This window comes from Zonotrichia albicollis, chromosome Z (assembly GCF_047830755.1).
Source record: "Zonotrichia albicollis isolate bZonAlb1 chromosome Z, bZonAlb1.hap1, whole genome shotgun sequence".
Taxonomy (NCBI): domain Eukaryota; kingdom Metazoa; phylum Chordata; class Aves; order Passeriformes; family Passerellidae; genus Zonotrichia; species Zonotrichia albicollis.
In genome coordinates, this window is record NC_133860.1 from 3,272,685 (window position 1) to 3,279,477 (window position 6,793).

A 6,793-nucleotide genomic window follows, 5' to 3' on the forward strand; every position below is an offset into this window, starting at 1 on the left:
GGAGATATTTTCATGTCCAATGCGTCCTATTAAATAAATATTCTCTTCCCAGCCCTGTTAACTGTGATTTTCTATCCTCCTGCACTATAAGGACATTATTTTCCCTCCTCCATTTTCCTTCTATATGTACTCCAGTCTTTCGGTAATGGAATTTCTGTCATTTCTTTCTAAGGGCGCAAGAATAACTTCTACTGCCCTCAAGGCTATGGAAAAGCAGGACAATGACAACGAAGGTTACTTCCATGGGAGCCTCAGAAGTCCTCCGGACGTGGAGGAAGAAGAAATACTAGAACAGATGGATGACGAAATTTGCGAGGAAAAAGAAACGGTGAAATTCCTGGTCTTCTAGGAAAAGGTGGAGATCAGATTCATGTAGAAATCAAGATTTCTGTGATAGGGAAAGGAAAAGAGAGGTAACAGAGAGAGGAGAAGGAGAGTTACTGAAAAAGGAGAAAAACTTCTCTAAAATTTTTTTTAAAAGTTGTAATGCATTGTTTAGCAGTATCCTTAAAAAACTGCTGAGTAGCTAAGGGATCACATACACTCTTCTCCTATTGTTTGTGCATTGTATGCTAGCATATAAACACACAAGTTTAATTGCATTATTAGCACTCACAGTCTGTATTCAATGTTTCAAAAATAAGGGCCACAAAATGTCATAAATGTGTCTATTTCAAAAATACATTACCTTCCTTTTTCAACTGAGATACTTTAGAATCATCTCTATATGTAGGACCTCAAAATGAAGCTCCTGTGAAAGACTATAGTGCTCGTCTTTGCCTTGGTTAGCAATTTGAGATTTTTGCCATTATCTGAGTGAGGAAATATCTTTGAAAAAATCCCCAGTGATTAGGATTACTTTCTAAGTTTCTTCACTAAGCTTGAAGAAATTTCTGAAAGAAAAACTTCATGATTTGATAACATCATTACTGCACTATGGTTTTTATTCCATCTGTGGTTACTGAATTTCTAACGATATAACTTTGAATAGGCAGAGAATCTTAAATTTTTCAGTGGGAGATGAGTAGCAAAACACAGACCTTCATGTAGTTTTAAGAAAAAAAGTACTGTGATTGGCAAAAAGAAGACATTTGGGGTTTTTCTACAGTGAGAAAATCCTCTTCTGCTAATAAAATTGCCTATTAAAGCTGCGCTTATATATTATCATAAAAAAACTGTAGAGTCAATGCAGCAACATTAGTCTCACAAAATAGTTTGACAGTATTGAAGCCATTAAGTGCTCATCCGATTTGTCTCCTATGTCATCCTTGTGTTAAAGAATGGCTTAAAAATGCTTTCATTTAAATAGCTTTGGAGGGATTGTTAATAAGTTTTAAGTATTCTGTATCGTCACTGAAACATAAACTCATGTGGAATAAAGGGTGTTTCTGATCAGAGGAAAGAATATGAACTAATATGACACTCTATCTCCAAATGTGTTGTTTATATGTGTAGTTAGAGACTGACATTTGCAAATACTCTGTGTAGATTCAAGTGAATATGAAAATATTTTTCACTAAATCCTCTCTTCCTTTTTGAGACACCCTTGTATATCCCTTCCAATAACCAGGTTAACTTTGGTGCAGTCTTTTTCTCTTCTATTCTTCCTAAAATTCTATCAATCCTATGCAGAAAATAAGCGAACATAATCCCTTCCTCTAAACAAAGAGTAGGAAGAAATGCCTCTGTGTTTCTATAAAACCTCTTATTTTCATTTATGCAAACTTCCTCTGTCTTTCTAACCCAATTTTATCAATCTGCAGAATTCCTTAGCTGCTATGCCTGCTATTTTGAATAACATCTTTACCAATTCTTTGATAATTTTTTGTTCAGTTACAATTGCTCTGATTCATGCGGCTGTATATAGAAACTAAAAACTGGCTTGGGAAGAAAGATATTTATAATGATAAAAATTTCAGTTTTTGTGAAATGGTACTTCCAAAGATGATAAGTAAATTCTTTGAAATTCACAGTTTAGAATGACCTGTATTCACTGTTTGTATGGTGAATCTGAAAGAAACAATTGCATACTTATTTCTTTTTAAAGGGACATTACGCTGTGTTCACTGTTTAGTTGCTACTGTTATGTCTTCAAGTTAAAAGTAATCAGGATGGAAACCTTGTTATGTGACATGTTTATGGAAATTCTTTCCAACTAGTTCATATTTAACCCAGTTCTGATTTGATGCTGAGTTACAGCCAGTGAATGGAGCAGTAAAATGTACATTAAAAAGATATGGAGATTATAATGAAGAGGTAAAAGAACCTAAATGCTAAACAGGTGCAAGAAAATAAATGCCAAATGAAAAATCAGGCACTCAGTACATTGTCAAAAAATCCCATATTCTGGATCACTGATTTTGTAGCCCTGGTGCCTTATGAATAGATATAATAATTTGCACCCATACCATGCAAAATGAACACAAATATTTATTACACAAATTATTATATCCACAATACTTTGAAGTGTTCTTTAGTGTTTTCACTGTTACTAAATCATAGAAATTCTATTATTTTCTGTGCTGAACGATGAGTTAGATGCATATTTATGGAAAACAGTCTGGAAGGTAGAGAAGTACCTGATCCTGTTATAAAACCTTTTCTATGTTTTTAGCTATTTAAAAAGTAAAAGAAGAATTCTCATTGGCTTTTTTTGTTCATCTGCTTTTTTAACACCATTTCAGAATGGCCTAGATTCCCAGTGTTAGAAGATAGCATGAGAGATGAAGCCTGAGTGTCTGTAGGATGGAGTGGAGAGGAGCATGAAAGTTTCCTTTCTGCTCTTCTGAAGGAGCTTCTGAGACGAAAGAACATATTGTCCAGTCACAATTAATGAGCTTATAAATGTGAGCTGCTCTTGGGAGCATCACCAACTTTTGTGGGATCTGCACAGAAAATGAGGAAAAAAAAAATTCTAACCATTCATAGTGCCAGTCATATCTAACCTATAGTATTTTGTCTCACTCTTGTGAAGGCACACAGTGTTTTCCTCTGCCAAGATTTCAGCATTAATACCCATAATACTCATTATTTGATGAATGCATTGGCATGAATGAAGCAGACATTAGAGCTCTTTTCTGTTTATCCAAAGGCCATAAAAATTAAGGTGGTGCTATTTTTTCTTGTGGGGCTCTACTCTTATGGAACACGGTAAAATAACAAGTCCCCTAAGATTGTCCTGATTCATCCTGTCTCAGGCACAATAACTTATTACAGAATTTATATCCATGATTCATCTTTTTATTCTGATTTTTCCTGAAGATACCAACTCCATAACTATCAGTTCCTTATCTTCAGACAATGTCTCTCCCTTGTTCAAGACATGAGTGGCTCCAGAAGAGCAGCACATCAACCCCTAAGTGATCAGAAATTTCTTCCCTTATTGCTCCTTACCTTCTTTTTCATTTGCCCTGTAATAACCTCATTCTCCTTTTTCATTCTCTTGTCCTTTGTTGCTTCTTTCCTTTCTCACCCTAGTTACTGCACCTATTCATCTGTTGCAACCAGGAAGGACCACTCTTCCGTTAAGTCCCTTTTTGGATTTCTCATAATGCCCACACACAGGCATTTTGCTATATTTCCCTTTGTCAAGGTCTTTTTCTCCCTCAGGACATCTAGTCTGTCTTCATCCATAGTTGTTCAATTGCTTTTGACAAATTTGATCATGTATTTCTTTGTGAAATGTTGCCCTGTGGGAATCTCACCAGTACATCTCTCCTCTTTCTCAGGTAGTCCTTACATAGAAAACTGATCTCCCATCACTCCTTCCCAGTGCCTTTGGCTCTCTACTCTGTTTCCTTCATAACCACATTTTGCATGGTTTTGTCTGCTTAAATACCTCAAATTATTGTCTTTGTGCTGTTGATGCCACAATTCAGACAGCAAAGGCCAGGAGGTACAAGGGAAGAAAATCTGCACTCTAATACCTGCTATGATTTAAAACTGTGAAGATCTTGTCCAGGAAAACCCAACCAACCAAAACACTTTGGAAAAACAAGATTTGAAAATAATGTTCATCAAATATCGTAAAAAGGAAATTTAATGCCATGTTTCCTGCTCCCATATTTTCCTAATTTAGAAAGTTTGAAAAAAAATTGTAAAAACATTTAGTACTTTTAAAAAGATAATATAAAGCAAATTAATGAATTTTATCACTTTTTGTGGCAAAAAGCTGGGCAAAGAAAGAGTCTAACCCCAGAATTTTTAATTATTAAAGAGATTTTCCTTTAAGGAATATTGGGAAGTGCTAATCTTTCTTTCTGAAATCCCCCTGTTCATAGAAACAATATAGTTGTGAAACTAAAAAGGAAAAATTGTTCCAAATTTAGAACAATCCAGGTAACTGGATAACAGATAACCCTTTTGTCACTTGGCTTGCTTTGTGTTCTGACATGATTTTGATAACTAAATTGCAGTTTGGTTATTCTTGTAATATCTAAAATGTAGTCTTCAGTGATATCAGAACAAAAACATCTGAGGTAAACAGGACTTCCAGATGCTCAATGCTTTAAAGTGTGCTAGGCTTGCAATTTTGAAATCTCATCTCTACAAAGAGAGCATTCAATTTTCTAGCTTTTATTTTCAGAATCAAGAAGCAGATAGGCACTAAAGGGAGCCTAATGTTCTTTGTGATAATCTTTTCCAACTGAATTTTTCTTTAACATGAATAAGTAGCCTGGTTTTCTTTAGCATTAGTATTGTTCTTCATATCAAGAAGTGTGCTGTTGGAAAACAGGCAGTCAAGCAGACGACTAACTGAAAGAAAACACGTATATTTCTATATGTACCATTGTAACTTACAATATTGCTATGTTGTGTGCTAGAAACAGTAAAAAATCAACAATTTTTTTACAATTGTTGAAACTTCATCATCTAAACATTCTTTCAGGAAATACTTGCAATAATAATAACCATCCTTTAGCAGATATTTGAAGAAATTATCCAGTAAGAAGGAAATGCAAAGACAACAAAACCCACTTGCAAGCATTTAAAATAAGGACTTTTAATAAACTATCCTTGTTCTGTAAGGTAGGTAATTTATTTTCTTTTTTTTTTTTTTTTTGTTATGGAAGAAGAATGGAAGAAGAATTTTATTCACAATTTCAACATGATTCTGTTATCATTATTTGAATTTGTGACGACAAAACTTGTGCATTTCTGGATGAGATACTGCAATTCTTCCCCCAACAATGTTTACTCATGAAACAATGTTAGACAAATTTTAAATAAAAAAACAAACCACCATCCTCACTTTTCTTCATACACATTTTTCTAAGGCCACTAAGGATCCACCAAATCTCAGTGTATTAATTTATGCACTCTATGGAATTGTTTCCAAGTGGGAATTGCAGGATCTGTCTTTTTTATTATCATACCATAGAGGAGACAAAATTATCATCTTTTGTTAGTTCTTTATTCCATAATTGGCAAAAATGAAAAACACTTTTTTGACAACCAGGCTCCTTATTTGTCTGAGCAGTCTGGAAAATGAATGGACTAGTAATGAAGCATAATCTGACAGATGATGGCAGGAGATAGGACTAGGGACGATGACTCTTAGCATTAAACCCCTGTACAATCCTGCCTCTATAACAGAATAATTAATCAACTGGGCCTAACATCCCATCTGATTAAAACCTTCTTTGCTAAAATGATGTAAAGCAAACCCCCAAAATGAGTCTGAGTAAGCAGAGAACGATATACAAAGACTAAACATTCCAGAAGCTGCCTCCCAGTTCTTGCATTTGGAAAATGAGTTATGTTTTTTCTCTAAAGGTCTTGGAAACTAGAACTACTTTATACCTTACATGTTTCAGAAAGTTTGCCTTGAATTTGGAGAGGTGAGGCAAACAGAGTTAGGATTTTGATATAATTTTTTGTTTCCAGAGATCAAACACTTGCAACTTAGGAAAATGCCTGAATTTTGCATGTTGTCTAATCACCAGAGGCTGGAGGCCTATAAAAGGCAAGAGTGCAATTCAGAAAAATATATTTGTGAATGACTGGATGAAATCACATTGCATTCACATTAGTGTAGAGACACAAATTATTATTCTGTCTAAGCAGAATTACAGGTACTGTGTCAAACTGATGACTGCAGCAAAATTTGTGGGCCTGCATAATATGAACATCATGACAAAATGAGCTGGGATTCAAAACTTCCATTACTAATTAGCAATGGAAAATCTCAGCTATCAGCGCCCAAGGTACAATTCCATTTCATAATCTTGACAGGAAATGTAAAATTGACCAGTAACTCACAACAGGGCACGTACTCCTGACTAATCTAAGTTGAATATTAGTATGTTGCGTTTTGGATTCACACATAAGTCCATAAGGTGAACCTCTTTGTTCTGTAAAATTTCTTTAGATTATTTCCTTTTTTATTTTTTAATTAAATAGAATGTTCTTCTATTTCTTGCAAAGAAATAGAAAAATAGGAAGTGATGACATGAAGAAAAATCAATTGATTTTTTTATGAGATTCAAAACTTTGAGCTTTTGTAGAGCTTAGTGTGAAGTTTTGAGGCTTTGTTATTAATAACATACAGTTTCAGTCATTTCTTTTGGCAGACAGCTTCATGAGATAAACAATGGAAGCCAAATTCTGCTTCTACATCAATCAACCTCATCAAAATTGAAGGACATAAAACTCGCAACAGCCTGTAGAACTTGGTAAGAGCTGTGCTCTCACATTGCACATGCACACTCCTTAGTCCCAGTGTATTCCTAGGCGTTAGGTCAGCTTAACTTTGAAGTTTTGTTGCCCTAAACTCAGTGCAAATATCAAATAG

The 6,793-nt window shown here is 34.6% G+C and overlaps 1 long non-coding RNA gene across 1 annotated transcript in view; it reads left to right on the top strand.

The window, feature by feature from the left end:
* LOC141727218 (uncharacterized) overlaps positions 1 to 5,018 on the top strand; it is a 107,305-nt gene extending 102,287 nt beyond the window's left edge. The window contains exon 4 of the long non-coding RNA XR_012578264.1: positions 173 to 5,018. This is a non-coding gene — a long non-coding RNA (uncharacterized LOC141727218). The remainder of the gene's footprint in view (positions 1 to 172) is intronic.
* Positions 5,019 to 6,793: the final 1,775 nt, after the last annotated feature.